Raw genomic sequence first — 26862 nt, 5'->3', positions numbered from 1 at the left:
AGATAAAAAGTAAGCCTTGGCTTTCCAAGGCCAAATTCTGCTTCCCTGAGTATCTCTTTCCTCCCAGGCAGTGCCACCTACCTGGGGCTCCTGCTTCTGGCTAAGCCTCTTAGTCCAGGCCCCAGGGGCTCTGTCTTCACAGCAGGTGGCAGGTGGGGACCCTGGTGGACTTTAAAACCCCAGAGCCAAACATCACACAACACCCTTCCCAGACCAGGAAACCAGTCTCACAGGAAGCTCCACCAGTAATTCTGGGGACCACTGTGTCCCAGAAATATGCTGGCATCACTCCCAACCAGATGTTAATCAGTGGCTGACTGGCCTGAAAGACAAAACACCCCCAGACATCCCCCTGAAAGACAAAACACCCCCAGACATCCCCCTGAAAGACAAAACACCCCCAGACATCCCTGGGCTAGGCTAAGGCGAGACGGAGCAATCTGCCAGAGTAAGCACTAGCTGGACCACTGGATGAGAAGGCCAGCTGATGACCAGAAGCTTGCCTACTGTGTACTGCCCACCCTGCCAGGGGCTTTGCATAAGTCAGCTCCCAGACTTACTCATTGTCTTGTGGCAGGAGCAGAGGCCAAATTCCTGCTTTACACTTGGGAGAAGCCTTGCTATCAAGGGTGTCCTCTCGGAGAAACCTTTCCTACCTGTCTTAGTTAGGGTTTTGCTGCTATGAAACACCATGACCTAAAAGCAAACTGGAGAGGAAAGGGTTAATTTGGCTTACACTTCCATGTCATTGCTCATCATTAAAGGAAGCTGGAGGCAGGAGCTGATACAGAGGCCATGGAGGGATGCTGCTTACTGGCTTGCTCCTCATGGCTTGTTCAGCTTTTTTTTTTTCCTTTTTATAGAACCCAGGACCACCAGTCCTGGGATGGCAACACCCGCAATGGGCTGGGCCCTCCCCAATCAATCACTAATTAAGAATATGAATAGCAGCTGGATCTTATGGAGGCCTTTCCTCAACTGAGTTTCCCTCCTCTCAGATAGGCTGTGTCAAGTTGACATAAAACTGGCAAGCACACCACCTGAAGGGAAGCTTCCTGCTGCTGAAGAGGAGGGTGAGACTTAAAGAGGACAGGCAACTTCCCAAAGTTGGTCAGGGTAGGACCAAGCCCCAGGATTGGGTGTGCTCATGGCCAGAGCTGTTTCTGCCGTAGCTTTCACAGAGGGTACCAAGGACAGGCAGAGAGGGTGCCTCCAGAATAGCGCCCACACGTTGAACATTGGCCAGAGGGCCTTGAGGTCTCCTCCCTTGACATTACAGGGAACAGCCTCTGCAGATAGACCAAGGAGGAGAGACATACTTCCTACTCTCCTGGATCTGCTTTGGGGACACGTCCATCCCCATAGTGAGTATTGCCAAACATCTCTGCCCGAGAGACACTGGACCAGCCCTATGCTAGTCAGCTGCTGGGCCTCACTGAGATCTCCTAGCCCTGTCTCCAGGCTCAGTACTCTTCACACCCCACTGTGTGTCCCCTGCTCCACACACCCCCAGAAATGCACACATGTGCATGTATACACACATGCACATAGTCCCATCTGCACCCAAATTCTTATGGGTATTAGACTTAACACATACTTGCATGAACACTTACGTAGATACCCAAGTGCACATATGTGCATATACAATTTCATAAACATGCACACACATATATGCATACATTCCTATCTGTACCCACATTCCTATGAGCATGAGAGTGTGTGCGTGTGTGAGTGTGCTCATGCACACACGTGCACACGTACACACACACACACACACACACACACACACACACGCACGCACGCGCACATATAGCCTTCACTACCCCCACCCCTCAGCTAGGTCAGACGCTCCCACTAGTGAGGTTGGACAGAGCAGAATGTGACTTAAGATGGTGTGCTTGGTAGACAGTGTTCCAGAAAAGGACTCAGAAGGGATACCAGAGAGGGGGCCTGAGAAGGTGTTGTTTGCCCGGGGAGGAGCAGCCCTGGGGAGCAGCAGAGGCCCTCTACAGGGACCCCTGAGTGAGACATTCAAAGGGATGACAATTATCAGCCCAGTCCAGCTCAGGGAGAAGGGATGGGGGCCATCAGTCCCTCCACAAGGTGGGGTCACGACATGAGAGGAGCTAAGGACACTTTGAGCCTCCTCCCTCTGTTTGAAGAGGTTGTCTGAGGGAGGACACCTTCCAGGATGATCCTGGTGACCACTTGAGACAAAGGATGGAGTCCATCGAGGCTTCAGCGGTATAACTGATTCATGGTTGTGTTTGCCCACTTCCCACTCCACAGATCACAGCTACAGGTTGAGTATAGGACGTGTACCCAACACTGGCACCATTCTACGCACAGCACATGAGTTACCTTGTTAATTTTACAGTGCTGGGGATTAAGCCTGGCTTCTTGCACATACTAGGCAAGAGTCCCATCGCTGAACTACCTGCACAGGCATCTCATTGCTAATCCTCATGGCCACATCATCGAGATGTCTGTTGTAGCCATCAGCTACATTGCCAAGCAGGGGATGAAGCCACAGAGCATGGTCAAGGTCAAGTCAGAGCGTGGCTTCCAGCCAGGCATGGATTCTAGCCTGTGCACAGCCCACAACAATACCCACTGACTCCGCCATCTTGTCAGGACTCTGCAGGCAGCTGAACAAGTTTCAGGGCTCACAGCATAGGGGAAGCAGCCCCAAATGGCCCCTTTGTCTAGGGGTGTCTCTTGCTGGCCTCCAGTTTTTAAGTTCAGTTGTGGGATGGCGTCTGTTCAGCTACAAAAGGCTGTCCAGAAAGGCTCTCATCTGTGACCTCTCAGCAGAGGGCAGCTGTCGGTGCTGGACAGTTCCAGGGCTGACTGACTGGAGAGAGGGGTACACAGGGGTCTAGAGGGACATGTTCTGAAGAAGATCACAGACAACTCAGAGGCAGGTGGGAACAACATGCAGGGAACAACTGACAAGAGGAAAGGCTGATAGACATGGTCAGGGAACCAGGAGATGCAATTTGTGGGCAGCGGTATAGTGTAGTAATGTGCAGGGTGGTGATTTTAACACCACTTTTGCCATAGAATTCTGGTTTTTGCATTTTACTCAGAAATTAAATTCAGATCAAAGAGTAAGGGTGCAATTCTGCCTAATATGGAGAGGAAGAAGAAAAGCCCTGGTCTTCCAAGGCCTTTTTACCTCTAGATCATGTGCCCCTTCTGGCATCTAGGCCAGCCTTAGGGCCCCCAGAAACCAAGTGTGTGAATCACCTGTATTATATAAATAACACTGGACCCCCGGAGTTGAGTTCCTAACTCTGCTGGCTGTATAACATTGATCTGGTCACTTTCCCTCTCTGGGCTTAGGCAGTCTTGCCTGTTGGTTCTCTAATGTCTCTCCTGGATACTGGATATGGCATTCTAGATCGTTTGGGGGGCAGAAATAAAGTGGGTGGGCTGGGCACAGTCTTCACTGCTGAGTGATGAGCCGCGAGGCCAGTGAGAGCCGCAGGCACACTGACATGTACAGTCCAGCCTGGTGGCTGTATTTCCCTGACCCTGCACACCAACACACCTATCTATGGCACAGTAGGCTTAGTGTGCACAATTTGCATGAGAGATGACGGTGGGGGGGGGGGCGCGGGCGGTGAAGTGTGGTTCCAGGGACCGGTCCAGAGAGTGGCCACTTTCTGGAAACTTCTGTGGCCTCTCCCTACACTCATCTAATCTTTCACTCCTACCTCTTTTTGTTTTTGTTCTAAGACAGCGTCTCGGGTACCTCCTGCTGGTTTTGAACTTGCTGTGTAATAACTCTGGTCTTGTGTCCTCACTGAGAGGCCATGGAGCTGGAAGGGTTGGCATCCAACCAAGCTCTAGAGTTGGCAGCTGCTTGCACTCAACCCTGCCAATGCCTGCCTGACCCTTCACAGGCCACTGGAAGGACAGATGGGGTTTTTTGCCCCCTTGACACCCTCTGGGGCCAGAAAGGTAGAGTTGACTCTGTTTGTGCAGCTGGGCAAAGAGAGAGTAAGTGACTTATCCACAATCAAACATCTAAGCCTTGGCAGAGTGGCAATGGGGCCAGCCTTTTGTAGGACTGCTGGGCTCAGGGGCCTGGCCTCACACAGCCTCAGCACTGGACAGCAGCTGAGGCATCGATCTCCTTTCTGGAGATGGTGATGTGTGCCCAGGCTCCGCTTTAGTAAAAAAACAACTGTCCAAAGAGGCAGCGAGGAAAGACCACCAAGTCCTTCAGCTCCTGCCCAGGCCCAGCCGGGGTAGCCACCCAGGGAAAAAGTATCGGCCCCTAGTAAGCAGTCCAGAAAGAGACAAAAGCCAATTTTCAGAAGGGCAAGTGAGACCCAGACCCGCCTGAAATGGAATCTGGAGCAAAACACTCAGCTCCCAGATAGAAGACACAAGGCCCAGAGTGGAGGGACAGAGATCAAGAGCCCCATGCAGAAGGGGACAGGCTGAAGACCCAGATACTGCAAAGGGGCGGGGTGTGCAGCAGGGATTCATTGTAGGCAAGAGGACCAGAAAGCAAGAGGTAGTGTTGTCACCTGGGCCCTTGCCTAGCTAGCCATCCTGGCTAGCACAGCCCAGGAGGTGATGCTGGAGGTCCCTCTGCATTGAGACAGAACCCAAGAGCCCAAGAGGCAGCCAGGCCTGAGAGGATGCTCTTCCGTGTCTCCGACTGTTCCCCCGCCGCCCACCCATTCATTTATTCATACAGTGAACTCTCACTAGTGGAGTTAATCATCTCTCTCATCTCGGCAACTCCTAACACCCTCCCTCCGCTCGCTCCCCCAGTTTGGGGTAGGGAAGAAATGCTGGCGATTCTTGTGGTGTTGATTAGAGTATTGATCTTGCCTGCAGCCCTCACAGACACCCGCCTGAACATCCATCAGTGACAGATGGGAGACTGGAGACCAGTCTCCTGTGAGGCCCAAGGGCTGGGCCAGACCAGCTCAGCCGCTCTCCAAGGCGGGAGTAGGGGCAGATCCCGCTCAGTCCCAGCTGGCCCTGCATTGTTTGGCCGTCTAATCTCAAGTGCCTCTTCATGCCTCCCATCCCTCCATTCGTTCTCTTCTCTGCTCTCCTGGTGCTGATATACGGCTGGACGTTCAATCTGGTCCTCCTCCCCATTATTATAAATAACACCAACAAGCTAGGACATCACAGGACAACCCAAGGAGGCTCACATTAGCAACTCAATTTTCAACCCCCAGAAACTGAGGCTCCCCAAGGTCAGGCAAGGCCAGGCTGTTGACTAGAGCCGTGGCCAGATTGAAGTGCTACTGTCCCACCAATCACCCAGCTCCCCAGAAGAGCAGTGACATGAACTGAGCCACTTTGTGCCAGGGACACATTGTCTCTCTGACAATGTGTATTTGTCTTGTGATGTAGAGGCTCGTTATTCTCATCTCACAGATAATGACACTTAAGTAATGTGTCTGCAAGTTGCATGGTTAGGCTGTGCCATGCGGGGGCTCTAGACCTCCTCTGTGGGACTCCAGACCCAGTTTCTTGTATTTCTTGGCAGCTCCCAGTTCACATTCATGCTTGCTCTCATCTCCTCTCACACATACACCTACACCCCCCAGTCCCAGATCTGGTATTGTGACCCCATTTTACAGATGGGGAAACTAAGGCATGGCTGGATATGTGGCTGAACATGGTAGGACCAACACTCCAGTCATATCAGCTGGTGCTCTTCTGCCTCCTCTTGGGCTGGACCACCACCTCCTCTCTGCCAGACATCTGCCAATCAGTGAGCCCCCGAATCCCACTTTCCTCTCCTTCCAGGAATCCCTCTTGGAAAGAGCACACCAGAGTGGCAGCTTCCCTGTGCCATTCTGCTTCTCTCTAGGGTCCAAGTCAAGGTTGGTGCTGGGGCATCTTTCCACTGACTTGCTTCCTCTCAAAAGAAGAAGACAAGTAAGTGTTCTGTTCCACTTCACAGCACCTCACTCCAAGCCATCTTCCTGCCTGGAACCCCTCCCCGCTCCTGCCCTTTCCCTCTGCCACACCTCTTCCTTCCCTACCTGCAAGACCTAGTCCAGTACACTTCCTTCAAGAAGCCCCAAATCCACCTACAGTATCACTCGTGGAATTGCCCACGACTCAGCTCAGGATCTTAGGCTTCTTGTTTCTATGTTGAGAACCTCAGTTTCTCTGCCTGTCCTACCCGACACTCACCCTTGGGCTCTGATCCTCAGGGTAGCTTTCTGGCAATTCCACTGTTCACAGCTCCATCTCCTCCTGTCTCCAGCCCTAGAAGGCAGGCAGGAAGGCCAGCCCAGATATCCAGACCTCAGCGCTTGAGTTAGCACCCAGGATGGTGCTGGGCCCAGGAAACAGCTTTGATTGCAAATTGATCTGTTGTTCACTGAGCTGGTTACCAAGAAGGGAGAAGCAAGTTGTCAATACTGCATTATCCACCGGGATCCAGAGCCTCTTCCCTGGGCTACCGCAAGGGAAACATAGAAGTTGGGAGTGGGGGTGGGGGGAGACAAACTGCAGCATCCCCAGGAGGATGCTAGGAGCACAGAGCTCATCCCAGCCTCTGCTTCCTTGTTCTGGTCCCCAGGCTCTTTGTTTTATGGAACCAATTTGAAGCTGAGCATGGGACACAGGAGCTGAAACATCAAACTTCTTGGAGGTGTGCTTCCATTTGCTTTGGAGTTGCATGGTTTGACATGACTCTGAGGTGAAGAGTACTCTTTACCTGCACCAGGCTGGCTTCAAGGCACGTGTGCATGGCTCCAGGGCTTCCAGAGTCTAGGCAAGAAAGGTGCTGGGCCCTGGGGTCGATGAAGGAAACCCTGCCTGACTTGCCTGTTTGGCATCCCCTTTGTGGCCAGGACACTGAGCAGTGGAGTCTGGGCAGGTGTACTGAGTCCAGTGTTGGAAGGATCTTGGAGGGGCTTCTCTTCCAATCCCAACGCCGCACCAAGCGGGATGGAGGAAGGTGTAACACTGTTAGCTGTGACTCAAGGCTCTAACCCAAACCTCACCTCCCTCTGAGGAATCTCTCTCTGACTGCTGTCCTGCAGATCCAGGCAGGTTCTCACCTTACCCATCCTTCCCTGCTCACTTGGCCTCTCCCAGGATCCTCCTCTTCTCTTGACAACCACAATGTCTTCTTACTTTCAATAATAACACTACCTGCCTTCCACATCTACATTGTCCTAACAGACCTTCCATGTTCACATTGCTATAACAGACCTTCCACATCTACATTGTCCTAACAGACCTTCCATGTTCACATTGTCCTAACAGACCTTCCACATCTACATTGTCCTAACAGACCTTCCATATTCACATTGTCCTAACAGACCTTCCATGTCCACATTGTCCTAACAGACCTTCCATTCCCACATTGTCCTAACAGACCTTCCATGTTCACATTGTCCTAATAGACCTTCCACATCTACATTGTCCTAACAGACCTTTCATATCTACATTGTCCTAACAGACCTTCCACATCTACATTGTCCTAACAGACCTTCCATGTTCACATTGTCCTAACAGACCTTCCACATACACATTGTCCTAACAGACCTTCCATATTCACATTGTCCTAACAGACCTTCCACATCTACATTGTCCTAACAGACCTTCCACATCTACATTGTCCTAACAGACCTTCCATGTCCACATTGTCCTAACAGACCTTCCATTCACACATTGTCCTAACAGACCTTTCATGTCCACGTTGTCCTAACAGACCTTCCATTCCCACATTGTCCTAACAGACCTTCCTTGTCCACATTATCCAAACAGACCTTCCATGTCCACATTATCCTAACAGATCTTCCATGTCCACATTGTCCTAACAGACCTTCCATGTCCACATTGTCCTAACAGACCTTCCATGTCCACATTGTCCTAACAGACCTTCCATGTCCACATTGTCCTAACAGATCTTCCATGTCCACATTGTCCTAACAGACCTTCCACATACACATTGTCCTAACAGACATTCCACATCCACATTGTCTTAACAGACCTTCCACATCTACATTGTCCTAACAGACCTTCCACATCTACATTATCCTAACAGACCTTCCATGTCCACATTGTCCTAACAGATCTTCCATGTCCACATTGTCCTAACAGACCTTCCATTCCCACATTGTCCTAACAGATCTTCCATGTCCACATTATCCTAACAGACCTTCCATGTCCACATTGTCCTAACAGACCTTCCATGTCCACATTGTCCTAACAGACCTTCCATGTCCACATTGTCCTAACAGACCTCCCACATCCACATTGTCCTAACAGACCTTCCATGTCCACATTATCCTAACACACTATTCCTGGTGAGCCAACTGTGAAGGTGAGAACTGCCACAGACCGTGTACCCCAAGATGCTTGTCATAAAAGAAAAGGCTACTGCTGCCTGTCTTGTGACCAGAGTGTGCCAGGCACGGGCTGTGAGATAGGGTGAAGTACTGGTGTGAGAGGGCCCCGCCGAGGACTCCTGGGGTATTAATTACTTTATGTATCCCAGTGACAAGGTGCCTGGTAGGAAGAGGCAAGGTTTATTTCGGCTCACAGTCTCTGAGCGCTTCATCCTACTGCAGCAAGGAAGACCTGGCAGAGCAGCTCAGAGAACAGCAGGAGTGTGTGGCAGAGGCTGTTCACATCACAGCAGACCAGGAAGCAGAGGGCCAGGCAGAAACCAGGGGCCAGCCTGTAACTTCCAAGGGACCTTCTTCCTCCGGCTAGGCCCCACTTCCAAAGGGGTCCACAAATAGCACTGCCAGCTGAGGACCGAGTCTTCAAAATCAAAACACAGCACCTTGCCACAAGGGAGAGAGCCAGGCAGGAGCAGCTGGGGGGACTTCCATGACCACCCGTGAGGAGTGACTTCCAGAGGAGGGGGACACACTGCCTTGAGCTGAGCCTTGGAGGATGAGGGGTGGGCAGGCAGGGGTCATCCATCCCCAGCAGCTACAGGAGAGGAGGGCACTCTGGACCGAGGCCACTACTACTGCAGTCTCATAGGAAGCTGTATCATTGAGAGTCTAAATTCTATCACTGAATTCAATCAACAGCCACCAAGCATCAACCATATGCCTGCTAGGGGCAGAAGCCACAGGCATAGGAGAGTCGGATGCCACCCATCTGTAGTCCCTCTGCACCCCACCAGGGAACATCAGACAGGTACCAACACCCAACAGATAGCGCAGAGAGAAACAGGCAGCGGGAAAGGCAGCTTTGATGGGATAAGGAAAAGGATTGGGAATGCTTTGGAGATGGAGTACGGCTCGCTCAGATGTTGGAGGAACATGGGACTGAGAGATGTCCCAGGAACATTAGGGAATACCAACAAGTACAAAATCCTAACATGCAGAGTCCATGTGCCCTGTCTCTAAACAGTTGAATGCCGTTGGGTATGCAAAGCTAGTCAGTCTCTGGGGACATCAGAGCTCACACAGACAAGGTTGAGTGCAGAAGTAACTAAGAAGGGAATCATCTATGCATGTTTCGACAGAGCATAGATGGACCCAGAGTCACAGTGAGCCCGAGGCTCAAAGCAAGGGAGTGGTTATGGGAGCCTGAGAAGAGGCCACCATATGAGAGGCTGACTTCCAGGCAAGGGACGATGCCTACCATAAAGCAACCTGAGGGAGGGACACCTGGATTCATTTCCTCATCTTTCCATCCCTTGCTGGACCTTTCTCATTGGCAGAACCTGGTAGGATCCCAGAGGGGCAGAGTCTGGTAGATTTATGCCTTGAAGATTAGATTAGTGCCCCTGTGGGCAGAAAGGAGAAAGGTGGCCAGCTCTGCTTGTCCCCTGTAACCTGTGACTACAAGATCTGACACCCACCCCACCAGAAAGTGGGCCAACTAATCAGCCCAGCAGCTTCACAGGCTTCTCAAAAGATCAAGCGAGAAACCAAAGACAGAAAGCTTTGTACAAAAATAATTGGTGTTCCTGATCTCAGGCCTACTAGGCATCCTTCAGTACCAATCCTTTTAGAATTCCTAACAGATCGTTTTGCACATGAGAAAACTCCAGCTCAGAGGGGCCAAGTCATCAATATCTGTGCTAGTTAACTCCTTGCTTTCCAAGGGACAGAAACCCGAGTCACACTGGCTTGAGCAAGAAAAGCCGTTGGCTGGCATAGGAGACGACAGTTCCAGGACTTCAGGCACGGCTGTATCCAGGCATCTGCTCTCTGTCTTTGCATTGTGTTGGCTTTATTCTCAGGATGACTCTTCCAAGGCGACAAAGCAGCTTTAATATACTTACGCCAGCTTCACTTGAGCAAGAGAAAGAAAGTCTCTTCCTCCCAAACCCTCAACAAATGTTCCTAAATCTGGCTTCCTCATCTCCAGACCAATCCCTATGGCAAGGTCATTGGTCTGGGCAGAGTCAAGTATTCCCTGCCTTGGAGCCAGGAGACGGGTCACTATGAATAAAAGTCACCATTGCAGTCACCCTAGTGGAGAGGGTGACCAAGGGATGGTAGAGAGCTGACTGCCCCAAGTAGAGAGGGTGACCAGGGGATGATAGAGAGCTGATTGCCCCAAGTGGAGAGGGTGACCAGGGGATGATAGAGAGCTGACTGCCCCAAGTGGAGAGGGTGACCAGGGGATGATAGAGAGCTGACTGCCCCAAGTGGAGAGGGTGGGTAGAAATGGCAAGGGAAGGAGGAGCGTGCATGGCACACACAAGCAGCAGCCTGCTGGGTCAACTTCTGAGCTTGTGTCTGAGGTTTGTTTGTACCTCCCTGGGCTACCTCCTCCCCCTTCCCTCCTCCCCCTCCTCCTCCTCTTTTTCTTCCTCTTCCTCCTCCTCCTTACTTTCCTCTTCCTCCTGCTCCTCCTTACTTTCCTCTTCCTCTCCCTCCTCTTCCTCCTCCTTGCTTCCCTCTTCCTTCTGCCCCCCTCCCCCCCCTTTCATCTTGCCCCATCTCCTCCATTGGCCTCATGAAGAAGAGCTTGGTGGAGCCACTAGGGACAGCCCGGCTTCTGAGTCCTATTGAAGTAGGCAGCTGCAGGCCCTACAAGAAGAGTCAGACTCAAGGCCTCTGAGTGGGAAGGCTGAGGACAAACAGAGCCCCCACCAACACAGAAAGCGCTGTGACTCCACTTCCTCCCTCACCTGCCCACTCCCTGATACACATCTAACCTACACGGAGTGCCCGCTTTTGAGTCCTTTCTTGTTTTCTTGCAATGGCTTTCTCCTCTCCTTGGGGTGGGGGTGCCACAAAAGACCACATGTATGCAAGTATGTACATGTGCAAGAAATGATGTGTGGCCAAGGACCCCAAGTCTCCCATTAGGGGGACTGCAGGCAGCCCTGAGAGGGACCTCACAGCTCTCTGCTCCCTGGCCTCCCTCCAGCTCCTGCCTCTTCTTCCTTATTTACCACTCTTCTGAGCACAGCCCTGCTCTAAAGAGAGGATGGGGAACAGGATTTAGTGTGAAGGCACATCAGGCTCCAAGAAGGGAGAATTTAGATGAGGAGGGAAAGAACAGGAAGAGGAGAGGTGATGGACAGAGGAGGGGTGCAGGGGGCTGCTGCAATGAGGAGGCAGGGAGAGGGAGACCACCAGGTTCAGAAACAGGCAGCAGAGAAGCCAACCCCTACCAGCCAGGCCAGTGTAGGGGCAGAAACTTCCCATGAAGCAAGACAGATGATAAGGACAGAGGCACTGTCTCAGATCTGGCGGCTCAAGAGGAGCGGGGCCATGGGGCTGAAGGTGATGGGCATGTCTTGCCCTGTGTTGGAGAGATGATGCTGGCCAGCCTTTCTGCTGCTTCTTCTTCCCCAGAGGGCCAAGTTCTAGCACAGACATGGACATGGACACAACAGGGACCTGGCCCTTTGTGCTCTTCTCCTGCTTCTAGCTGGCAAGCTGCATGCTTGCTGACCACTGTAGGGCCTTCCTCCAAAAGCACTCGGCATGCGAGACTCATCTTGAGACACTTCCAGCCTCAAGTGAGATGCTGGACCAGAGACTGGGTACCAGTATTAGAACCAAAATGCATGACAGCACCCAGGGCACAGAGCTTGAAGTCCTTGCTGTTCATCTAGGCTCAGGAGCCCCTCCCCCTCCTGCAGAAGTGGTAACTGAAAGGCACACTTGAACCTTCTGTAGAGGGTCCCCCGCTGCAGCCTGACGACCCTAGAGAGAAGAAGCTGCCCACACACAGAGGCTTGTCGGGGCTCGCTGAGATTTACAGATGCTGTTTGGGGGGTGCCCTATGCTTCTCCCCTACCCCATAGAGACACACACACACACACACACACACACACACACACACACACAGAGAGAGAGAGAGAGAGAGAGAGAGAGAGAGAGAGAGAGAGAGAAGCAGCAATTATTACCCCCAGGGGCACCTTGACACCTCACCACCCCATCCCCAACTTCCTGGCTGATAGATGTCCCAGGTCTCCAGGAGAGCCTACTGGACCCCACCCCATGGCTTCCTGCGCCTGGTGCCTGAACTACTCAACCTCCAAGTCAGCGGTCAGCTCCGCAGTCATGAAGGCTGAGAGTGGCTGGACATTCACGGTCAGTATCGTGGACACTGTGGAAGGGAGACGGTCAATATTATACACCAAGGGATCCCCTAGTCTAGAAGCTGGAAGATGGGGTGAGCGGAGAGCCTCTGGGAGCTCCGGGGTGAAGCCATAGAGAAGGGTTTACAGTGTGGTTCCCCATTGAGCTAAGCTAAAAGCCTCGATCCTCTATTCTTGGTGTTCCATGAATCTTGCAGCAGGAGCATGGATAGAAAACAATCCTGTAGACATGCCAAACCTGCTTTCCTGTGCTTGGTGTGTGTGTGTGGGGGGGGGGGGGGGGGAGCACACTAACACATGCCTGCCCCGTGGATGCCCCTGCACACCATTCCAAACCCTACCGAAGCAAACATGCTCCCCCGCATTCCTGCGGCTCTGTCACATCGCCCACTGCAAATTCAGGCACAAAACCCTCCCTGACATACCCTCCCTATACATGACCAGCGTGTGGGCACACTCAGACACCTACCTACCCACACTCCCAGGCTCCCGAGGCAGCTAAGGCCCTTCTGCTAAGCAGCCTTGTCTCACTCGGGGCAAATCCATACGTGAACTTCTGCAGCTACACACCCACACTGACTCCCCCTCTAACCTGCTGCAGACATTCCCGGCTCCCAGCCCTTGACTCACGGCACCAGACACACCGAGCTCACGTGGGAACTCACTGTTTTCTTAAGATTCATTCACCCACCCTTCGAAAAAAGCTGTTCGTTGGATGTCTCTCGGTTGGTAGAGCTTGCCTAACATTCACAAAGCCCTGGGTTCAATCTCTAGCACCACGGAAACCAGACGCCATGGTGAACACCTGTAGTCCCAGCCAGCCTTTGGGAGATGGGGACAGGAGGCTCAAGAGGCTCCATAGACAGTTCCAGGCCAGCGTCTCGAAGAGAAAAGAAACTGTTATTTATTTCCTTCTCACCACAGTCTAGGGATGAGGCACTGTGGCTGCAAACACTTGTAATGGGGAGGGGACTGTCCCCAGGGACTGGATCTTCTGTAGGTCACATTGGCTGCATGTATCCAACCTGTGCCTCCATCCCTGTCTATCTGATTCCAAATATTCTGCCTTTCCCCATGACGGGGTGCTGACTGGGGCGGTCTTTTTGTGCCAGCTGGAATATGTGCTCCTCCAAGCAGCGGGAGCCTGCACAGGACAGAAGTCAGTCCTCGCTCAGCTGAACACCTGTGTCCGTGGGACCCTGAACCTATCCAACTCACGCTATCTTGCTCTCCCAAAACCTCCCAAGAAGCCCCTGCCTCCTCCAGCACCCCACATCTGGACCCAGGATGCTCAGGAAACATCTGCTGGGACCTCAAGGATGCTCACAGAAAGCTCCGGATCAGATGGAGACTGGGTGAGCCCCCTTACGAGGAGGTCCCAACCTCCCCCTGCCCACCTAGTTCTTTGCTCTTTTCAGCACACCGAGGCTGCCTGGCCCTTGCAGAGGCCCCTTGGCTTCGACTCTCCTTCCGCTGAGAGATTTCTGAGGCCCCGTGTACTGTTTGGTAAATAAATCGAGGGCAGCGGGAATAACACACCTGTCAAACAGCAGCCAGCTTCCAATTTCCGCTGTCAGGCCTGCCTGGCTGTGCCACGTCGAGCCTCCTGACAGGCTGCCACAAGCGATATGCTCCGCGGGCCCTGCCGATGGGAGGAGGGGGCCACCGCTAGGGCATTCCTCCCCTCTTACTCCTGCACCCCACCATCTGGGGGTCGCAGGGCAGACACGCAGGTGAACTTCCCATTGCACAGCCTGGAAGGAAAAGCCGGGATAGGACTTATAGCTCCTGGACAAGCAGAATGGGTGCTAAAAGCCACCTTGGGCGGGGAGGGCAAGAAGGGCAGTGGCAGAGGGTGGGTACAGTGGTAGGTATTCAGAGGTGGCTGGAAAAGGATGCCAGGGCCATTCATTTGAGCCCCTGAATGGTTCTGCTGTTCTTTCTTGGACAGGGTTAGCCAAGCCCAGTGGCCTGGGGGAGCTACCACTCGGGCGGCAGGACAACTCTGTGGAGGTCCTCACTCTGGCTTAACCCAGACTCTGCAACTCAGACTATCTGTCGGCCCCCATCTTGTGGCAAAAGGAACAGGGCTAGGGGTGTCTTCCCTTTCAGGGACCTCCCTCCCCCTCCCCTCCCTCCCCCTCTTCTCCCTCCCCTCCCTTCCCTCCCCTCCCCCTCCCCAGCCTCTAGCCTTCCCAGCCCTCAGGCACGCACAGCTGTTCTCTCTTCATATTCTTCACAGCTTAGGAGGGTTTCACCTAGGAACCTCCCGAAGCCCTCAGGAAACACACCCCTCCACCCCTCCCCACACTTGACACTCGCACAGCATCTGCTGACTTTTGCACACTCATTCTTTTGGTGACAACTGGAAGCAAATTAACCCCCACTGCCACCTCCACCCCAGAGCAGGCAGAGCCAGGGCTTGGAGAAAGGAAGCAGAGGTCCCAGGCAGACAACTTTCAGAAGACAGCCCCTCTTCCTGGGTCCTGGATCCTAACAAAGAAGGAAGCCGGGTCCTCAGCGCTCCACTATGATAGAGGGTGTGTCCACTATGAGGATGAGTGTCCAGATGGCCTTCTTCTAGCGAATTTTGCTGGCAATTCAAGGGACGAAGAACCTTCTCCAAGCCACGGGGTTTGGCTCTCCAATGAGCAAGAGGCCAGCAATGTCATGAAACAGCCCTGCCCTGTCCCGAACTCCTCTTAGGCCATCCCCGCCTTTTTTCCGCAGGCAGCTCTCCCTCCATATTCTAGTTCACAGGTGGAAGAGAACAGAACCTACGGCTCCTCCAGTCTGACTTTCCACTTACACCGAGGCCGGCACCGAGGCCAAAGTGGACACAAACCACAGCAAGCAGTCCTTAGGGGAGCGTAGGTCCTTTCTGGACCTCGGTGTTCTTCTCTGTACAATGAGACCAGAGTGCCTAGCTATGCCACGGGCTCAGTAAAGGTGCCCCACGTGAGCACAGGGCTTTCCCCTTTTGTTTCGGCTGGAGCCAAGCACAACAATGTGGACCTTGGAAAGTCTGTTTGAGTGAAGGAATGCCAAGTGATTTAGTTGCTGCCCCTTAAGCACTGGTTTTAAGATCCTATCTGAGCTTCCTAGGAGCCTGGCATTAGGTAACCTCCATCCCTCCGCGCCTGTACATAGCACCCCTTGGTCGTGTGCTGTAGAATCCAGGGGACATCTCTTTGGGAAGCTGGAAACAGAAAGGAAAGAGAGACTGCCCGTGAAGGACCAGGCCTTAGTGCCCTTGGCACCATGTCCGTCTGCTCAAGGGCAGACGGAGCAGTGGGGATCAAGCATTTGTGTTTCTATATCCCATAGAAAAGCAGAAATAAACACAAATTCAACACCACAAGCTGGAATGGGGAGGCCCCCTCACACTTCTACATTCCTGCAGTTTGCTCTGGGTGTGGGGCTGGGTAACTTTGTGCCCCACACTAGGGTGTACCCTAGCCAAGTCCTACTCCAAGAGATCACATTGCTGTCTGGGGCCCTGCAACCTTCTGAGGGACAGACTTCCCCTGACTGTAGTGTAGAAGATTTAGGTCAGCTCCACAGATAGGCCTCCTGTCTTCTCCATTGCTTGCCCAAGCCTCCAGAGAGGCTATGGGTCCCCAGTGAGGGGACAGGCAGAAGGCGACATCAGTGGATTTGCAGTCACATGTGGTGGCTCAAGAGCCATCCAGCTTGGTGACTGAGAATGCGTGAGTTACTGTCTCAGGCAGGCTAGACCTGGAAGTACAGCTAAGCAATAGCTCCCACATGGTTCTCACTTGGTCCAGGCCAGAGAAAGGAACCCAAAGAACAAAAGGGTACTTTCCAGCCTCAGCACCAGCCACTCCCTACATCCAAAGATTCTGTGTACCCATGGGCATCACACCAAGTGTTTGCAAATTGTTTCTTCTACCCACCCCCAATGCACACACACACACCCACATCCACATACAGTCAGCAGGATAATCTTCCCCAGAGCAGGAAGCTGGTCAAAGGTATCCTGGTGGCAAGTTGAACAGATGTTGGGGCGAGAACCTGCATGGTTGGGGAGCATATTCGCTACATGGGGGAACTCCATGCATTATTCCCTCTCATTTTGTTGGACCTATGAAAACTGGACAGGCTGAAACCCTCAACTGTGGCTCCACCATGCACCCCTGAGCACACTAAGGAAAGAAACCTCCCCATCAGACTCAAGGCAGCCAGGATACCTTGCCTGAATACCTCTGCTACACCTGCTCACCTGTACACGCAAGGCCAAGAAAGAGGAGGCTCCTGATTATACCAAGGAGCCCAAGCTAAAAGCGAAGCCCACGGGCTTTTCGTTAAACAAAGACGCTCACTTAGTAGCCAGGTTGTGGTGATCCTTGGCCACTCCTGAAGGCCACAAGAAAGAGCCATCTCCTCCCTGAAGCCTCTGTGTGTCTTCTAGGTCTCCCTCCCAGTGGCAGCTGTAGCATCATATGTGGTTATAGGGTCCAATAGTCATAGTTTTCTCCAGTCTGCAAATGAATTTTTGCACCCAAAATACCCACACATGTAGACACATGTCTAGATTTCTATGGGCACTTACACACATGGAAAAAGCCTATCTCTGCCTTCAGGTCTTGGCTTCACTCTCATGTCTCATTTTGAGTGGGGGTCCTAGCCTGCAGGGTGATAGTGTGTGACCTCAGTCCATCCCTGGTGACCCAACAGCCCCGGGACTGTGCATGGTAAGGAGCAAAGTTGAGGTAATCAGACAGTCTGGGTCAAACTTGCCCACATGATGCCTGCCTGTGTACGGGAGGGGGTCCCTGGCTCCCTATGCTTTGCTGACTGTCTGCCTCCAGGCCACTAGCCAGAGTCACTGACTAGTGTTGCCCAAACAGACCAGGACAGTAGCCCAGGCAAGTATCCAGCAGCTCTTTCCAGGGCTGTCCTTTCACAAAGGATTTAGAAATGACACACAGGCTGGGGACAGATTCCAGCTGCAGAGGACACGGGGTGTTCCAACATGTCCAGTCACCTCAGATAATGTCATCTAGAATTCAGGGCAAGGCAGAAAAAGCCCAGGCAGAGACATGCCCAAGAGGGTGACAGTCCACATACCAGCTTGGGTTTTGCTTTCATAGAGAGATCCTCATTCTGCACACTTTTATGGCCACAGTTCCAACAGGACAATGGTTGTTCCCATTTCCATAAAGTATCAGTGAGGTCACTAGGAGTGAGTGTGGATGTGTCTGGAAAGTGGCCTATGATGGTACATGTCGGTGTACACAAAGCTAGGCCTACTGGATGTGAGCCACTTGGATCCCTGGGCAAATCAGAGCTGTACCCTGTCAGCCTGAGATGCCTACCCAGTTAGGAGTCAGCCCAGCACTCCCAGGCTGTGAAGCAGTATTGCCGCATGCCAACGATTCACATATCCAGTGCACACATGTACACCCAGACCAGAAGCCATCAGCCCAGGACTTAACTAGATAGATACCATGACACTCCTCCAGGGGTTCCCTAAGCACCCACACACAGTAGACAGAAGCATGCGAGCACTCCTGAACCTTTGAGCATATGGCCTTTGTCATATCTCAATGGCGTCCATGACCTCTAAAGAGCTAAAAGTTGTTGGTCTATGTGATCAGTACATCTTGCAGCTAGAGAATATGGATGGACATTTCAGTCCCATTTTAGAGGGTATTCTAGACCTTCAGCTCTAGATTCAGAGAGGCACCTGAAAGACCTGCCCTGGGGGAACCACACACCGCCTCTGCCCCTCTACCTGGAGTTATCACTCCCCCAACGGTTACTTCCACTCACCTCCCGCTCCTCCATGAGGGATGGGAGTCCCCTCCTCAGCCATCCTGCCTAGTCTTTCGTAAAGGACAGAAGAGAGGAGGGAAGTGAGCCCCTCCCCCAGCTCCCCATTACACTTCCATGCTGCCAGCCTCCAGGCACCAGGTTGGGGACACGAAGTGGGCACGTGCCCCTCCCCACACCCGCACCCGGGGCCTCCCTGCCTGCCTGCCTTCCAGAGTGATGAGTTTATCTGCACAGGACAGAGAGGTACGTTTGACGGCCGATGACTGGAGCTGAACTCCTCTGTAAGCAGGTTCCCGGGGGAAGGAACGGGAGAGATGCTATCTGCCTTGTCAGTCAGTCAGGAAATGAGTCTTCCTGCTAGCCCCTCCTCCATCTTGCTCTCCACCATGGCCCTGAGCTCACCTGGCCACCCAGAAACGAATGCAGGGAGCAGTAAACATCCCACAGGCACTGGGCGGGTACCCAGGGGACACACAGAGATGAGAAATAACTCACCCAACCAGCCCCCCCCCAAGGAAAAAAAAAAAAAAGCCAGCCAGCAGGCGATGCTCTTCTCTGCCCTGTTTTCCTGTGCCAGCTTAAGCAGGTCGCAAAAACCTGGGAGATGTCAGCCATCTGGAGATGGAGAATACATCTAGGCCTGGAGGGACACATCTGGGCCACCTCTGGAGGTGCCTCAGGGCCGTGCCACGCCCTCCCATATGGGCTGTCCACTGTTAGGACTGCCTGCTCCTTCCTTGGGGCCTCCCTGATTTCTCTTCCACCCTTGCTCAGGTAACCAGGGCTGGGGTCACACTCAGTAGTTTGAGGTCCTTGGTCCCTCTTCTGAATAAAGAAAATAGGACCTGGGAGCCGGAAGAGCCGGGGACCAAGTCCAACACACTGGAACAGCCGGCTTGTTTTCTGGTTATGTGCACAGCACCGAGCCAGAGGCTCAGGGGACCGCTGCCCTCCCAGGTTTGGAGGAAAGTAAGCTTGGATGGTGATGTAAACAGCAAAATGGAAGACAGGGAGAGGGTGAGTGACCGAACTGGTATCTGCACCATGCACATGGCCACCATCGTGACAGTTGGGGCTTGTCAGATGTGCGCATGCATGCATGTGTGTATGTTCCAGTGCTACAGCATTCTCTCAGAAGTCAGAGGAAACTTACGGGAATCTCAGTGTTCTCTTTCCACCATGTTCATTCTGGGAATTGAACTCAAGTTGTCAGGGTTGGTGGTACGTGCCTTTACCCGCTGGGCCATCTCCCCTGCCATGCAAAGACCCCTTATACAAATCAGGACATACGCTTTTCTGTTTATTTGTTTGTTTGTTTGTTTGTTTTTGAAGCAGATTCTCACTCCATAGATCTGGATAACCTGGAACTCACTCTGCAGACCAGGCTGGCCTTGAACTCTCAGAGATCCACCTGCCTCTGCCTCCCGAGTACTAAGATCAAAGCCACTATGCCCAGCTCAAGACAGAGTCTTACGCTCCTATGTTCAGAGTGCGGACTTCACTTCAGGGGATCAACGGCTCACGCCTGCTGCAGCGTATTTGTTCCAACCCTACTACAATGTTAGTACACCTGGAAGTAACAGTCCCACCGCTACGGACAAGCCGCCTGTCCCTTGTAGGCTCGCCTCCAGACATGCACAAAGGGTAGTGGGAAAGAGACAAGCAGAGCCTGGGGACTCAGTGCGGGGTGGGGTGGGGTGGGGTGGGGGGCTCCTAAGAAGGTGGGTCGGAATCAGGTGAAAGTGCAGGGCAGGAAGTGCCGGGGTAGGGGAAACAAGTGACAGACAGTGTCCATAACTGCTCCTCCAGAACAGAGGCCAAGATCCACTTACTACCAGCGTGGCGCCCTAGCCCGGCAGCTCGTCTATCCAGGGCGGGAGCTCCTTTCTTCTCCCCTCTGATCTTGTCTTTGTGACTAGCACCGGACCTGATACACAACAGAAGACGTGGGCAAAGCCCACCGGCAAGACGGGGGGATGGATGCACTCCCCCAGAAGGTGCTAATTGAGCAGATTAATTGAAGCAATTACTGAAGCTTCCCAGGAGGGATGGGAGCAGGCCTGGCTCCTGGGGACCAGGTGCAGAATGGTAAGGCGCTGCTGATAGAGTGAGCTGAACTGAGCTCTGTGCCTCCACCCCTGCCAGCTTACCCAGGTTTGAGACAAAGAACTGGACCCCTTGCCGCCACTAGAACCTGGTGACTGGGCTCTAGAGTTGGCCCAAAAGGCAGTAGTCTGGAAAAAAGTGTGGGTGCCCAGGACAGCACAGGGAGAGGTGCCGTGAGCAAGTGAATGACTATGTGGAGAAATGAATTGCCTTGCCCGACACACCCTCCGCTAATTTTGGAGTGTGAATGGAAGTGAGAGTGAATTCAATTCATGAATCACAAGTGGGGCTCTGAGGGTGTACTGGAGCACGGAGCCTCCCTCCCCACCCTTCCCCTCCACCAGTCTCCACAACCACCATGAGGCACCCCCATTGCTCCTGTGACCTCCAGGTCACGTGGCTAATGAGGGCATGAACTGGAGTCCTCAGGGTTGCAAACGCTCTGTGGTACCCAGTGGAAGGTGGGCACTAGCCTGGGAGTTAGAATATTTGAACCTGAATGTGAATTTGCGAGAATGTATTAGGTCCAGGAAACCTGAGACCTGAGTACCTGCGAACTGTCCCATCATGCACACGCGGGAGACAGGAGCCATGGGAGCATGCCTGTTCACGTACGGGTGCTTCTGAGAACACAAGTCCTTCCCTGGCACCCCTGCTTTGACATGCAAATAATCTCTGCCAGCACCACACCCAGGTGAAGGCTAAGGTCAGATCCCAGCTGAGGGCAGAGGCTCCTCCAGACCCTTCTTTCCATTCCCGCACCCCCATATCCCGCCTTCGGGCATTCTTGCCTTCTCCCGCCTTCCTGCTCCCTCCTTCCTCCTCCTCCTTTCACTGCTCCGCCCACAAGGCCAGAGAGTTTGGCTTTAAAAAGATGCAAATCTAATTGTCAGCCATTTCTGCCTTGTTTTGTTTGTGTGAATGGTTAAGTCTCTTTAGTTGGATGAGAGAAGCTACATTCATATTAAGGCAGAAAAGTGCTCTCTCACAGAATCGGCTTTATCAACATATAATTTACATAAAACAAGATGCACTTATGTTAAATGTATAAATAGCTGATTTTTCATTTTTGTTTTTGTTCTCGTTGGAGGCAGGGTCTTACAGCACAGCCCAGGCTGATCCTCCTGGGGATCTGACCTCCGTTCTTCAAGCTTGCATAGCAAGTGCATTATCAGCTGAGCTAGTCCGCCCCCACCCCACCCTACCCCACCCGCCACCATGAGACAGGCTCTCACTCTAGCCTAGGCTGGCCTAGAACTCATTCTGTAACCCAGGCTGGATTTAAAGTCGTGTAAGTCCTCCTGCCAAAGACTCCCCAGTGTTGGGACTCCATGTGTGAACCCGGTTTTCCAACCCCCTAACAGGAATCGACCCCTGGGTCTTCTGCACGCTAAGCAAGTGTTCTACCAGTGTGGGCTATCTCTAGCCCTCTTTTTAATTTTGAGACAGGGTCTCACTAAGTTGCTGTATCAGCTATTCTTTTCATTTTCATTGATGCGATCAAAGACCTGACAGGAAGCAAGGGAAGGGCAGAAAGATCTCTTTGACTCAGGGTTCGAGGGTACATGGTCTATCATGGCAGGAAGTACATGGTAGAGGGTGGCTCTGGAACAGATGGAGTGTGCGCCAGATGTTCACTTACCAGAAAGTCGGCTTTCTCCTTTTTTCCCTTTTATTCTGCCCGGGCTATTGTCCCCCCACCCCCACCCCCGACACCCACATTCAGGGTGGCTCCTTCACTTCTCTGTCACCTCTCCAGAAACATCTTCACAGACGTGCCCAGAGGTGTGTCTCCTAGGTGATTCTAAGCCCTGTCAAGTGGACAATAAAGATTAGACATCACAGTTGCTCAGGTTGGCCTCAAGACTTTTCTACAGCCCAGACAGGGCTTACATTACTGATCCCCTGCCCTGGTCTTTCTAGTAGCAGGGATTACAGGCCTTTACCCGCTGGGCCATCTTTCTTGCTTATGACACATACTCAGTATTAATTGAATGTTGGTCTATATGGCTTCATGTGTGATGGCCCTCTGTCCTTCTTGACCACAAGCCATGTGTAGAAGCCATGCCCCTGTCTCCTAAGTACCCAGCACAGTTCCTGACACAGGAGCTACTTGGTGGGCATTTCAGGAGGCTCCATGAAGATGGCTGAGACAGACTCAGGCCTCCAGATCTAGGATGCTGAGGAGCAGGGCAGCCCAAGGCTTAAGCAGAGACCCAGGCAGGCAGGTCCAATAGTGAGCCCACCCAGATCCGGTTGACACAGAAAAGGAGGAGCCAGGCAAGGCAGGGAAGAGCATGACTCATCTTCAGAGACGGAGAAGGAGGAAAATGCTCCTCAGCAACTTCTCGACCTTTCCTTGTGTGGGGGAATGAATGTTCCAGCCCCCAGTGAGCTGGGGGTGGTGATGCGTACCCAGAGCTGAGGACACCTTATCAGGTCCGGAGTAGTCATCGGGGAGCTTTCTACTCAGAGAGGCATGCAGAGCTCCCCCACAGCCTCAACCAGCCCGAGAGTCCCCAAGCTCCTCCACAACAGCTGCCTCTACCCCACCTCAGAGACTGTGTGAGTGATCTGCTCCAGGAGAGGATGGCATCCGTCCTGAAGGACGACGAAAAGCAAGACAGCCTTACTTCTCAAAAGACAAAGGGCAGGATGACCCAGGTCAAGGGACATGTTCCACACAGCACAGGGACAAGACCAGAAGCAGGAGCACTCAGACCCGAGCCAAGCTCAACTGGAGAAAATTCTCAGGAACCTCCCTTTCAAGCATGAAGTCTGGGACCGAGGATGCATCTCGTGCCTAGCATGCATAAAACACTGGGTTCTGTCCTCAGCAACCCATAAACTGGGTATGGTAACCCCAGAGCTCGGGAGACAGAAGCAGGGGGATCAGAAGTTCAAGATCATCCTTAGCTGCATAGTGAATTTGAGGCCAGCCAGGGCTACATGCGTGATACCTTGTCTCAGAGTGGAGGTAAAAACTGCTGTCACCCCTACAAAGACAAGGGCCACATTGCCCAGACGTAAGCAGTAAGAAATTTACACAGAGGTAGGAGTGCTCAGCTCTCCAGAGGAATCTGAAGAAAAATGCTGAGGTAGCCATGGCCCCAGAAAGAGGGCTTTGGACAGCTCCCCATACTGTTTCAAGAGCAAGTCTCTGGCCCCCAGGCCAAAAAAACAAGATGTGAGGGGCAGAACTTTAGCCCAGCAGGAAAGGTCCAAGACCTTGCAAAACCACACTGTTAATCACTACAGACTTCCCTGGGACCAGCTCCCACTGCTGCATTGCAGCCTGTCTGCCTTTAAAGTGACTTGGTCCCAACAGAGGCCCAGTCAGGGACCACTTGGTGCCCTCACTCCCACCTAGGAAGACAAGGCATGCTCAGGAAGGCCTCCAGAGGCTCCAGGACTCTACCCCTCTGAGCTGGGCTACAGAGGAACTTGAGGCTTGAGCCCAGGACTTGTCCTGCCTGTCATCCTCCCTCTGAACCTTCAGGGATGAGTCACCATAGCCCAAACCCAAAGGATGACAATGTAAGCAGGTGGGGAGCTGGGGGCTCTGACTGAGCATGGCCTCGGTTTCCTAATCCTGAAGTAAGGAGGACGGAAACACTCAAGCCTCCACAGTGCATGTCAGAATTAAATACAGTGACAGATGTAACATCTTGGCTCACAGCTAGCATTCAAAAGACGGCAGCTCCTGTCACTAAGAAACCTTCAATTTCTTAAGAGTGTTTTTAACCTTCCCACTGATGGAGTGCTTATGGCTTATGAAACACTTGCATGTTTATTTTCTCATTTTCCCCTTACACAATTGCATGTGTCTATGTGTGTGTATGTGTGTGTATAAATGTGTGTATGTATACATGTGTGTATGTGTATGTCTATATGCGTGTATGTGTGTATCTACGTGTGTGTGTGTGGCCCAGAGAGCTACATTAAGTGTCTTCCTCAACTTCATTCCACCTTATTTTTAAATTTTTTATTCTACTATTTTATGTTTATTGGTGGTTTGCCTTCGCATGTATCTGTGCATCACATGTGTGCAGTGTCCACAGGGCCAGGAAGAAGATGTGGGAACCTCTACTATTGCTGTTATGAATGGTTGTGAGCTGCCATGTGGGTGCTGGGAGTCTTAGGTCCTCTGGAAGAGCAGCCAGAGCTCTTAACCACTGAACCATCTCTCCAGGCCATCTACCTCATGTTTTTTAAGATTGATTTTCTTTTTTCTCTTTATGTGTGTGTGTGTGTGTGTGTGTGTGTGTGTGTGTGTGTGTGTGTGTGTGTGTATCTGTGTGGGTACATGCTATAGCCAAAAAAGGATGCCAGGTCCCCTCCAGATAAAGTTACAAAGGTTTGTGCAATCCAAGTGGGTGCTGGGAACTGAACTCCAACCCTCTGGAAGAGGAGCACGGGTTCTTAAACATTGAGCCCCTCTATTTTATTTTTAATAACATTTTTAAATATTTAAAATAATTCTTGGGAAATTTTCATATGATATATTTTTATTTTTATCATATTCATCTCTCTTCCCCAAACTCTTCCCAGGTCCACCCCTACCTCACTACCAACCCAACTTCATGTTCTCATTTATTTTATTTTATTATTTATTTATTTTACATCTCGACTGCAGTTTCCCCACCCTCCTCTCCTCCCAGCTCCTCCCCACCTTCTCTCTGCACACACACCCCCCAATCATTTTCTCCTCCCAGCTCCTCCCCACCTTCTCTCTGCACCCCCCCCCCATCCTTTTCTCCTCCCTTTCTATTCGGAAAGGGGCAGGTCTCCCATGGCTATCAACAAAGCATGGCATATCATGTTGCAGTAAAAACTAAGCACCTCATTTATTTTTTTAAGTTCATCAAGTTCAATTTGAACTCCCCAAACTCTGTTGGTTATTGTGGAAGAACAGGCAGAAAGATTTTCCGAGAGCCAGAGGCTGTAAATGACCATAACAAAACAGCATTTTCTAGACACAACAGAGCAGTTCCAAATACAGACTCACAGCTGTGTGACAATGTGCATAAGACTCGCACAAGATCAAAACTCCACTGCTGTGGAATATGTCTTTGCACTGTGTGAACATATGTCACTGTGGTTGGCTTAATAAAGAAGCTGATTGGCCAATAGCTGAACAGAATAAGGTTAGGCAGGAGAGCCAGACTAGGAGAATGCTGGGAGGAGGAAGGGTGGGTTCTGGAGTCACCAGCCAGACGCAGAACGAGTCAGGTCGGACACACAAAATGGGACAGAGGTAAAAGCCATGAGCCTCAGGCAGCACGTGGATTAATAGAAATTGGTAAATAATTGTAAGGGCTAGTTAGTAACAAGCCTGAGCTATAATATAATTAGTTATATTATAATTAATATAAGCCTCAGTGTGTTTATTTGAGAGCAGCTGCAGGACAGGAAAGCTCTGCCGACGGTCCACCTTATTTTTTTGAGAAAGGGTCTCTCACTGAACTTGGAGCTGGCTGATTTGGCTAGACTGACTGGCCAGGAAGCTCCAGAGATCTGCCTGTGTCTGCCTCCCTGTCACTGGGATTGCCGCAGACGTGCACCTCCACGCCCAGCTTTTTACCTGGGTGCTGGAGATCTGAACCCAACTCCTCAGGCTCACACGGCAAGCACTTGAGCCACTGATCAGTCTTCCCAGCCACAGTACAACGATGTCAAACACACAGGACAGACACCACAGGCCCCATTTTACAGACAGCAGAGGTCCAACAGGGACTCTAACAAGGCAAGACCCGGTGAGGCTTCCTCACTTCTGCTCTGGGCTTTTCCTCCCTTGGACTTTAAAGCCATGGCTACCAGATCCAGGCAGCAGTCCAGGGTCTTCAAAGGTTTTATGGAAGCCTCAAGAACAGAGGTCCCTTCTCCCAAGTGAACACAAGGGGTTGAGATGAACATGGCCAGAGATCTTCATCTGCCACCTATGCCTGAGGCTTGGGGCTGAGGCAGTGATGGGACTGGGGCTAGGAAAAAGAATTTCCCTTTAAAGAAAGCTGGGAGATGGCTCCCAGGGCCAAAGGGCTGGAGGAGGCCTTTGGAGGGATACGTGGCAAAATGGCTTCTCTAGCTTACCTAGTGTGGCGGTTTGAATAAGAATGGCCCTCATAGGCTCTTAGATTCGCATGCTTAGGGAGTGGCGCTATTTGAAAGAATTAGGAGGTATGGCCCTGTTGGAGTAGGCGTGGCCTTGTTAGAGTAGGCATGGACTTGTTGGAGGAAGTGTGTCTCTGGGGGGTGGGCTTAGAGGTTCAAAAGCCCGCGCCAGGACCAGTGTCTATCTCTTCCTGCTGCCTGTGCATCCAGATGTAGAACTCTAAGTTAGCTCTCCAGCACCATGTTTGTCCGTGTTCTGCCATGCTTCCTGCCATAATCATAATGGACTAAACCTCTGAAACTGTAAGCAAGCC

The sequence above is a fragment of the Peromyscus leucopus genome, chromosome 7, assembly GCF_004664715.2.
Source record: "Peromyscus leucopus breed LL Stock chromosome 7, UCI_PerLeu_2.1, whole genome shotgun sequence".
In the NCBI taxonomy this organism is placed as follows: domain Eukaryota; kingdom Metazoa; phylum Chordata; class Mammalia; order Rodentia; family Cricetidae; genus Peromyscus; species Peromyscus leucopus.
The sequence above is the reverse complement of the archived record's forward strand: the minus strand, read 5'-3'. Positions refer to the sequence as shown.